Here is a 12031-nt window from a genome sequence, read left to right as displayed (position 1 = left end):
CAAGAAGAGGTGATCCATCTGAATAAGTTGCCAGGCGCCACTAAGTATATAGGACCTGCTCGTGATCATCACCATCATCATCTCCCCCTTGGTTATAAAAATTTTCAAGTATAGGTGGTGGAATGTTCACAGGACCTTGGAGACACAAGAAGGTTAATTAGAAAAGGGAAACTAACTAACCCGCATGCATGTGGATGAAACATTTATATTTACGATGGAAGACAAACGTACCAAAAGCATTAGGATTCCATGCAAAAACAGTGCCACGAGTGGTGGCAACAAACACAACACCCTCGTATTGAATTGCATCACAGTACACATCCGTGTATAGAAACTGATTTTTGAGGAATATCCATCGAGTCGAAGTATGAAGGATGGCAACAAACTTGTCGAAGATAGCGACAACACAAGAATTCCTATAACCCCAAGAGCGGTTGGGAACTCGACAAATTGCTATCTTGTGTAGACGACAGTCAGCATGATCGTAGTTGAACGTACGTAGAATACCGGTGTGCTCAACCTCTGGGCAGTCTGAGATTTTTGGAAGTGGAACCCGGTGATGAGTTTACACATTCACAAGTTCCCACTCGCTGTTGTACCCAATATAAACAACCCAATCTCCATTTGCGCATGCCCAAGCCTTACCCTCAAGCGATGGCATCTTAACATCACACGTATCATTATCAAGCGGCATCAACTTGCACAAGGCGAGGCTTGCATTGTCCGCGCGCAGGTCATCAGGGTCACAACAAAGAAGATAGGGGAGATCAAACCGCTCCTAGACCCTTGGGTTCTTTGTAATGATGTTATTAGTTGAGTCGAGAATGGTCTTGAACGAACCTGCCATGCTAGCCGAGGTGATGACGTCGCACCGATTAATGAGTTCCTCCACCACGCCATCTTTCAAATCGGGGCAAGAATAACGGGGTCGGTTCCAGCCTGCTCCCTCGATGGAGAAGACGATCGAACAATGGCAAAAGGAAGGGTGAAGGCAAATGGAGGAGGGAGGAAGAGCGTGCGACAGCAGTTCCAAATCGAGAGGGGAAGGCGAAGAGGCGGTGGACGGTTGCCACGGTACATGAAGAGGCACCTCGGCCTACATAGGCGTCCATTCAAAAATTGTACAAAAGGACTTGCCGTCGTCTCACTGACATGTTGGAACGGGACCACATGTCAACAAAACATGGTGTGTAATTTCTAATGCAAAATGCGATCTGGCCGCGTTGGCCCGAGTCGCCGCATTAGTTCTTGACTTTTTTTAATGGCGTGTCGTTCAATTTTGAAGCATGACTAACTGGTACTATATGCAGAGAAAATATAAACTACTCTACCACTATACTCCACCTCTAGTACTAGTATCAAAAAAGATATATAGGCTAGAGCTTCAGTGCTTTCTTGCTAAGGGTTGCCCACTTGCTTCTCACACTATCGCCCTCTCTCCAGATCTAAAAAAGACAACCTCTCTCTCCCTCCTCACTGGTGGTCACAGATCCGCCGGGGAAGAAAAGGTCGTGCAGCATTGACGCACTCATCGTCGGTGAGCAAGGTCACGCACTGACGACAAGGCCGTCCTCTCAGACCTAGCGCCCGCGTGGGATGGCCTCCATCCCCAAGCTCGCAGCCGTAGTGTGTGTGGAGGATGACGACCACGAGCGAAGCCACTTCCCGCCGACCCTCAGTTATGCTACCTCTTTTTGAACCATACCCTTGTTCTATTGCCCCATCTGCTGAAGGAAATATGCCCTAGAGGCAATAATAAAGTTATTATTTATTTCCTTATATCATGATAAATGTTTATTATTCATGCTAGAATTGTATTAACCGGAAACATAATACATGTGTGAATACATAGACAAACATAGTGTCACTAGTATGCCTCTACTTGACTAGCTCGTTTATCAAAGATGGTTATGTTTCCTAGCCATGGACAGAAGAGTTGTCATTTGATTAATGGGATCACATCATTAGGAGAATGATGTGATTGACTTGACCCATTCCGTTAGCTTAGCACTTGATCGTTTAATATGTTGCTATTGCTTTCTTTATGACTTATACATGTTCCTGTAACTATGAGATTATGCAACTCCCGTTTACCGGAGGAACACTTTGGGTGCTACCAAACGTCACAACGTAACTGGGTGATTATAAAGGAGTACTACAGGTGTCTCCAAAGGTACATGTTGGGTTGGCGTATTTTGAGATTAGGTTTTGTCACTCCGATTGTCGGAGAGGTATCTCTGGGCCCTCTCGGTAATGCACATCACTATAAGCCTTGCAAGCAATGTAGCTAATGAGTTAGTTACGGAATGATGCATTACGTAACGAGTAAAGAGACTTTCCGGTAACGAGATTGAACTAGGTATTGGATACCGACGATCGAATCTCGGGCAAGTAACATACCGATGACAAAGGGAACAACGTATGTTGTTATGCGGTCTGACCGATAAAGATCTTCATAGAATATGTGGGAGCCAATATGAGCATCCAGGTTCCGCTATTGGTTATTGACTGGAAACGTGTTTCGGTCATGTCTACATTGTTTTCAAACCCATAGGGTCCGCACGCTTAAGGTTTCGATGACAGTTATATTATGAGTTTACATGTTTTGATGTACCGAAGGAGTTCGGAGTCCCGGATGAGATCGGGGACATGACGAGGAGTCTCAAAATGGTCAAGACGTAAAGATTCATATATTGGATGATATTTTTAGGCCAAGGGGTCAAGCCCATGAGGCTTTAGGTCGGTGCAAAAGTAGTTTTGCGGAGGCCAGGGGGCCAAACGCCGGAGACCCTGGCGTCTGGCCCTGGGCCAGACGCCGAGGCCCATGGCGTCTGGGCCAGATGCCAAGGATTGTGGCGTTTGGTCCTGGAGTCCGAGTGAGACTCTTGACTTTCAGGCAAAACCGACTTTGAGGAGGCTTTTGCTCCAAGTTTCGACCCCGGGGCTCAACATGTAAATAGAGGGGCAGGGCTAGCACCAAAGACACAACAATTGATCTCTTGGATCTCTTAGCCGTGTGCGGTGCCCCCCTCCACCATAGTCCACCTTGATAATATCGTAGAGGTACTTAGGCGAAGCCCTGCGACGGTAGAACATCAAGATCGTCACCACGCCGTCGTGCTGACGGAACTCTCCCTCGACACTTGGCTGGATCGGAGTTCGAGGGACGTCATCAAGCTGAACGTGTGCTAGAACTTGGAGGTGCCGTAGTTTCGGTACTTGATAGGTCGGGCCGTGAAGACGTACGACTACATCAACCGCGTTGTGCTAACGCTTCCGCTTACAGTCTACAAGGGTATGTAGACAACACTCTCCCCTCTCGTTGCTATACGTCACCATGATCTTGCGTGTGCGTAGGATTTTTTTTGAAATTACTACGTTCCCCAACAGTGGCATCCGAGCCTAGGTTTTATGCGTAGATGTTATATGCACGAGTAGAACACAAGTGAGTTGTGGGCGATACAAGTCATACTGCTTACCAGCATGTCATACTTTTGTTCAGCGGTATTGTGAGATGAAGCGGCCCGGACCGACATTATGCGTACGCTTACGCGAGACTGGTTTCACCGTTACGAGCACTCGTGCTTAAAGGTGGCTGGCGGGTGTCTGTCTCTCTCACTTTAGCTGAATCGAGTGTGGCTACGCCCGGTCCTTGCGAAGGTTAAAACATCACTAACTTGACAAACTATCGTTGTGGTTTTGATGCGTAGGTAAGAACAGTTCTTGCTAAAGCCCGTAACAGCCACGTAAAATTTGCAACAACAAAGTAGAGGACGTCTAACTTGTTTTTGCAGGGCATGTTGTGATGTGATATGGTCAGGACGTGATGCTATATTTTATTGTATGAGATGATCATGTTTTGTAACCAAAGTTATCGACAACTGGCAGGAGCCATATGGTTGTCGCTTTATTGTATGAAATGCAAACGCCCTGTAATTACTTTACTTTATCACTAAGCGGTAGCGATAGTCGTAGAAGCAATAGATGGCGTAACGACAATGATGCTACGATGTAGATCAAGGTGTCGCGCCGGTGACGATGGTGATCACGACGGTGCTTTGAAGATGGAGATCACAAGCACAAGATGATGATGGCCATATCATATCACTTATATTGATTGCATGTGATGTTTATCCTTTATGCATCTTATCTTGCTTTTATTGACGGTAGCATTTTAAGATGATCTCTCACTAATTATCAAGAAGTGTTCTCCCTGAGTATGCACCGTTGCGAAAGTTCTTCGTGCTGAGACACCACGTGATGATCGGGTGTGATAGGCTCTACGTTCAAATACAATGGGTGCAAAACAGTTGCACACGCGGAATACTCGGGTTAAACTTGACCAGCCTAGCATATACAGATATGGCCTCGGAACACGGAGACCGAAAGGTCGAGCGTGAATCATATAGTAGATATGATCAACATAGTGATGTTCACCATTGAAACTACTCCATCTCACATGATGATCGGACATGGTTTAGTTGATTTGGATCACGTGATCACTTAGATGACTAGAGAGATGTCTGTCTAAGTGGGACTTCTTAAGTAATATGATTAATTGAACTTAAATTTATCATGAACTTAGTCCTGGTAGTACTTTGCAAATTACGTTGTAGATCAATCTTGCGTTGTTGCTTTCATATGTTTATTTTGATATGTTCCTAGAGAAAACTGTGTTGAAAGATGTTAGTAGCAATGATGCGGATTGGATCCGTGATCTGAGGTTTATCCTCATTGCTGCATAGAAGAATTATGTCCTTGATGCACCGCTAGGTGACAAACCTATTGCAGGAGCAAATGCAGACGTTATGAACGTTTGGCTAGCTCAATATGATGACTACTTGATAGTTTAGTGCACCATGCTTAACGATTTAGAATCGGGACTTCAATGATGTTTTGAACGTCATGGCCCATATGAGATGTTCCAGGAGTTGAAGTTAATATTTCAAGCAAATACCCGAGTTGAGAGATATGAAGTCTCCAACAAGTTCTATAGCTAAAATATGGAGGAGAATCGCCCAACTAGTGAGCATGTGCTCAGATTGTCTGGGTACTTCAATCGCTTGAATCAAGTGGGAGTTAATCTTCCAGATAGGATAGTGATTTACAGAATTCTCTAGTCACCATCACTAAGTTACAAGAACTTCATGATGAACTATAGTATGCAAGGGATGACGAAAACGATTCCCGAGCTCTTCGTGATATTGAAATCGACGAAGGTAGAAATCAAGAAAGAGCATCAAGTGTTGATGATTGAAAATACCACTAGTTTCAAGAAAAGGGCAAAAGGGAAAGAAACGGAACTTCAAGTGGAAAGACAAGCAAGTTGTCACTCCTGCGAAGAAGCCCAAAGCTGGACCATAGCCTGAAACCGAGTGCTTACACTGCAAAGGAAATGGTCACTGGAAGCGGAAATGCCATGAACATTTGGTGGATAAGAAGGATGGCAAAGTGAACAAAGGTATATTTGATATACAAGTTCTTGATATGTGCCTTACTAGTGTTTATAGTAGCCCCTGAGTATTTGATACTTGTTCGGTTGCTAAGATTAGTAACTCGAAGCAGGAGTTACAGAATAAACAGAGACTAGTTGATGGGGAAGTGACGATGAGTGTTGGAAGTAGTTCCAAGATTGATATGATCATCATCACACACTCCCTAAACTTTCGGGATAAGTGTTAAACCTAAATAAATGTTATTTAGCGTTTGCGTTGAGCATGAATATGATTTGATCATATTTATTGCAATACGGTTATTCATTTAAAGTCAGAGAATAATTGTTGTTCTGTTTACATGAATAAAACCTTCAATGGTCATACACCCAACGAAAATAGTTTATTGGATCTCGATCGTAGTGATACACATATTCATAATATTGATGCCAAAAGATGCAAAGTTAATAATGATAGTGCAACTTATTTATGGCACTGCTGTTTGGGTCATATCGGTGTAAAGCGCATGAAGAAACTCCATAAAGATGGATTTTCGGAATCACTTGGTTATGAATCATTTGATGTTTGCGAACCGTGCCTTTTGGGCAAGATGACTAAAACTCCGTTCTTCGGAACAATGGAACGAGCAACAAACTTGTTGGAAATAATACATACTGATGTATGCAGACCAATGAGTATTGATGCTCATGGCAAGTATCGTTATTTTCTGACCTTCACAAGATGATTTAAGCAGATATGGGTATATCTACTTGATGAAACATAAGTCTGAAATAGTTGAAAGGTTCAAAAATTTCAGAGTGAAGTGGAAAAATCATCGTAACAAGAAATAAAGTTTCTGCGATCTGATCGCGGAGACGAATATTTGAGTTACGAGTTTGGTCTTCAATTAAAACAATATGGAATAGTTTCACAGCTCACGCCACCTGGAACACCACAACGTTATGGTGTGTCCGAACGTCGTAACCGCACTTTATTGGATATGGTGCGATCTATGATGTCTCTTATTGATTTACCATTGTTGTTTTGGGATTATGCATTAGAGACAGCTGCATTCACGTTAAAAGGGCACCATCTAAATCCTTTGAGACGACACCATATGAACTGTGGTTTGGCAAGAAACAAAAATTATCGTTTCTTAAATTTTGGGGCTGCAATGCTTATGTGAAAAAGTTTCAACCTGATAAGCTCGAACCTAAATCGGAGAAGTGCGTCTTCATAGAATACCCAAAGGTAACTATTGGGTACACCTTCTATCACAAATCCGAAGGCAAGTTATTCATTGCTAAGATGGATCCTTTCTAGAAAAGGAGTTTCTCTCGAAAGAAGTGAGTGGGAGGAAAGTAGAACTTGATAAGGTAATTATACCTTCTCCTGATTTGGAAAATAGTTCATCGCTGAAAGCAGTTTCAGTGATTCCTACACCAATTAGTGAGGAAGCTAATGATGATGATCATGAAACTTCAGATCAAGTTGTTACAAAACCTCGTAGGTCTTCCAGAGTACAGTCCGCACCAGAGTGGTACGGTAATCCTATTCTGGAAGTCATGTTACTAGACCATGATGAACCTATGAACTATGAGGAAGCGATGATGAGCCCAGATTCCACGAAATGGCTGAAGGCCATGAAATCTGAGATAGGATCCATGTATGAGAACAAAGTGTGGACTTTGGTGGACTTGCCCGATGATCGGTAATCCATAGAAAATAAATGGATCTTCAAGAAGAAGACGGACGTTGATAGTAGTGTTACTATCTACAAAGCTCGAATTGTCGAAAAAAAGTTTTTCGACAAGTTCAAGGTGTTGAATACAATGAGATTTTTTCTGACTCATATCGATGCTTAAAAGTCTGTCCGAATCATGTTAGCAATTGCCACATTTTATGAAATTTGGCAAATGGATGTCAAAACTACATTCCTTAATGGATTTATTAAAGAAGAGTTGTATATGATACAACCAGAAGGTTTTGTCAATCCTAAAGGTGCTAACAAAATGTGCAAGCTGCAGTGAGCCATCTATGGACTGGTGCAAGCATCTCAGAGTTGGAATATACGCTTTGACAAGTTGATCAAAGCATATAGTTTTGTACAGACTTACGGTGAAGCCTGTATTTACAAGAAAGTGAGTGGGAGCACTACAACATTTCTGATAAGTATATGTGAATGACATATTGTTGATCGGAAATAATGTAGAATTATTCTGCAAAGCATAAAGGAGTGTTTGAAAGGAGTTCTTTAAAAGAAAGACCTCAGTAAAGCTACTTACATATTGAGCATCAAGATCTATTGAGATAGATCAAGACGCTTGATAAGATTTTCAATGAGTACATACCTTGACAAGATTTTGAAGTAGTTCAAAATGGAACAGTCAAAGAAAGAGTTCTTGCCTGTGTTGCAAAGGTATGAAATTGAGTAAGACTCAAATCCCGACCACGGCAGAAAATAGAAAGAGAATGAAAGTCATTCCCTATGCATCAGTCATAGGTTCTATAAAAGTATGCCATGCTATGGACCAGACCTATTATATACTCTGCCCTGGTTTGGCAAAGGAGTTCAATAGTGATCTAGGAGTAGATCACTGGACATTGGTCAAAATTATCCTTAGTGGAATAAGGATATATTTCTCGATTATGGAGGTGACAAAAAAGGTTCATCATAAAGGGTTACGTCGATACAAGTTTTGGCACTGACCCAGATGACTCTAAGTCTCAATCTGGATACATATTGAAGGTGGGAGCAATTAGCTAGAGTAGCTCCGTGCAGAGCATTGTAGACATAGAATATTTGCAAAATACATACGGCTCTGTATGTGACAGACCCGTTGACTAAACTTCTCTCACAAGCAAAACATGATCATACCTTAGTACTCTTTGGGTGTTAATCACATAGCAATGTGAACTAGATTGTTGACTCTAGTAAACCCTTTGGGTGTTGGTCACATGACAATGTGAACTATTGGTGTTAATCATATACAGATATGAATATTGGTGTTAAATCACATGATGATGTGAACTAGATTATTGACTCTAGTGCAAGTGGGAGACTGAAGTAAATATGCCCTAGAGGCAATAATAAAGTTATTATTTATTTCCTTATATCATGATAAATGTTTATTATTCATGCTAGAATTGTATTAACTGGAAACATAATACATGTGTGAATACATAGACAAACATAGTGTCACTAGTATGCCTCTACTTGACTAGCTCGTTTATCAAAGATGGTTATGTTTCCTAGCCATGGACAAAAGAGTTGTCATTTGATTAACGGGATCACATCATTAGGAGAATGATGTGATTGACTTGACCCATTCGGTTAGCTTAGCACTTGATCATTTAGTATGTTGTTATTGCTTTCTTCATGACTTATACATGTTCCTGTAACTATGAGATTATGCAACTCCCGTTTACCGGAGGAACACTTTGGGTGCTACCAAACGTCACAACGTAACTGGGTGATTATAAAGGAGTACTACAGGTGTCTCCAAAGGTACATGTTGGGTTGGCGTATTTTGAGATTAGGTTTTGTCACTCCGATTGTCGGAGAGGTATCTCTGGGCCCTCTCGGTAATGCACATCACTATAAGCCTTGCAAGCAATGTAGCTAATGAGTTAGTTACGGAATGATGCATTACATAACGAGTAAAGAGACTTGCCGGTAACGTGATTGAACTAGGTATTGGATACCGATGATCGAATCTCGGGCAAGTAACATACCGATGACAAAGGGAACAACGTATGTTGTTATGCGGTCTGACCGATAAAGATCTTCGTAGAATATGTGGGAGCCAATATGAGCATCCAGGTTCCGCTATTGGTTATTGACCGGAAACGTGTTTCGGTCATGTCTACATTGTTCTCGAACCCGTAGGGTCCGCATGCTTAAGGTTTCGATGACAGTTATATTATGAGTTTACATGTTTTGATGTACCGAAGGAGTTCGGAGTCCCGGATGAGATCGGGGACATCACGAGGAGTCTCAAAATGGTCGAGACGTAAAGATTCATATATTGGATGATATGGTTAGGACAAGGGGTCAAGCCCATGAGGCTTTAGGTCGGTGCAAAAGGAGTTTGCCGGAGGCCAGGGGGCCAAACGCCGGAGACCCTGGCGTCTGGCCCTGGGCCAGACGCCAAGGATTATGGCGTTTGGTCCTGGAGTCTGAGTGGGACTCTTGCCTTTCGGGAAAAACCGACTTTGAGGAGGCTTTTTCTCCAAGTTTCGACCCTGGGGCTCAACATATAAATAGAGGGGCAGGGCTAGCACCAAAGACACAACAATTGATCCCTTGGATCTCTTAGCCGTGTGCGATGCCCCCCTCCACCATAGTCCACCTTGATAATATCGTAGCGGTGCTTAGGCGAAGCCCTGCGACGGTAGAACATCAAGATCGTCACCACGCCGTCGCGCTGACGGAACTCTCCCTCGACACTCGGGTGGATCGGAGTTCGAGGGACGTCATCGAGCTGAACGTGTGCTAGAATTCGGAGGTGCCGTAGTTTCGGTACTTGATCGGTCGGGCCGTGAAGACGTACGACTACATCAACCGCGTTGTGCTAACGCTTCCGCTTACGGTCTACAAGGTTATGTAGACAACACTCTCCCCTCTCATTGCTATACGTCACCATGATCTTGCGTGTGCGTAGGAAATTTTTTGAAATTACTACGTTCCCCAACATCTGCCACGTCGCTGCATGTGGATCTTTTTCCACTCCACCATCTTCCCAATTTGCTATCCTCTGCTCTGTTGGTCACACAGACGAAAACCTTAATTTTCACTATTAAAGGAAACCCTACTTCATGCAGACTAATCCATGTCTGGGTTGAATAAGGAAAGCAAGGGAGAAATTACTATCCAAGAGACTAGGCATCGAACCCGCATCTAGGTCAAAAAGGGTGAAATAAGGTAGAAAGGCATGACAACGCAATAGAGAATGACCAGGTCGATCGGTTTGCTGTCCTCACATAGGAAAAATGTGTCTAAATAGAACAAAAATGGGACGTAATCCACATATGCTGCCTGGATATTTGTTGCTCTGGGCAACCATACCTCCCTCACCACTCTATGCCTTTGTGGAGGTACATTGTACTGGTGCGCCCACTGTAGGAACGGGCCTCCCATGCTCTTATTGCCACTTTTTGCTGTTACTATAACGCCAACAGTAAAGTCAAGCAATGCTACAACTAAAGTGATGCCACATTTAACTAATGTTGCACTTAGTCTAATGCCACCGACAAATTTAAGCAATGGCATTTAATGTCACTGGATTATTTCAGGGTTAGTTGTTGATTGTCGATGTATTAAAGATTTTTCAGCTAAGGCATTCTATTGTTGTTGCACAGCCAATATACCAACAATGAAACTTGCTATTACCTTCAGAATTTTGCACTGTTAATGCTTATAGATTACATACCTCACTTTCATGAGATAAGTCAATTTTTTTATAGTGTCACCAAAATGCCAAGGCGCTGATGTCATTTTATTTTGGTTAAACTGCACAAAAAATTGTGAATGCAAGAGGAAAGGTCAAGAGTGGGCACCTCCTCCTCCGGCTGTTCTCTTGATGCGTTCGATCAAGTTTTTATGTTTGATCGATTATTAAGATTGGGATAGCAATTTTGAGGTCCCCTTGAGTTCGAAATGATATTTACCTTGAAGGTCCATGGTTTGCAATTTTTTTATACTGTCATTAGTTAATAATGCTAGTTACCTTCAGACTTTTGTATTTGGTTTAATGCTCTTGCTGAGCTAGTATAGCAATGCTGAAACTTTTTACCTTTACATTTTGTATTGCTAATGCTTATAGAAATCTTCCATTGCTAGCTTACGGAAATTTGTTCAGTAAAACCATTATATTGTACCCCGTAATAAAAAATTACTCTACTGTTGCACTAGCCAGTGGATTAGTGTATATTTGTACTATTCGAATGGTGTTGCATTAGCGTATGGACATATATAAAGTGTGGCAAGCTTTACCAGATATGTGCTCAAGAAAACTGCTACCTGTTTTTCTAAATACTAAACGTTTGGGGCCAGTGGATTAGTGTATATTTGTACTATTCGAATGGTGTTGCATTAGCGTATGGACATATATAAAGTGTGGCAAGCTTTCCCAGATATGTGCTCAAGAAAACTGCTACCTGTTTTTCTAAATACTAAACGTTTGGGTACTTTAAATTGAACTGCGAAAATGTCTTATATTAAGGAACAAAGGGTGTAGAGTTCACTCAAATTATCTCGGTAAAGCTACTCACACCTTTATTAAAATTAATGTTCATTATGTTATCGGAGGAGGTCTTTATGTTTGTCTCTAATGCCTGTCGATTACATACCTGACTTCATGATATAATGTTAAGTCATTTTTTTGTACAGTGTCACTCAATTGTCAAGGCGGTGATGGCAATTTATTTTAGTTTCATTATCATGAATGGTTTAGTTTTTAAGAAAATACTATGTATGCCTTCCTCACATCATCCGTTGTTTCCTTATTTATTCCTTCAAACAGGTGGTTAGAAACAGTCTTGCTACCTTTTCCCATTAAGAAATTGGAATGCTTATATTTGTGAGTCTATGCTTCAAC

The sequence above is a fragment of the Triticum dicoccoides genome, chromosome 2B (assembly GCF_002162155.2).
Source record: "Triticum dicoccoides isolate Atlit2015 ecotype Zavitan chromosome 2B, WEW_v2.0, whole genome shotgun sequence".
NCBI lineage: Eukaryota > Viridiplantae > Streptophyta > Magnoliopsida > Poales > Poaceae > Triticum > Triticum dicoccoides.
Note: the sequence above shows the minus strand (reverse complement) of the source record.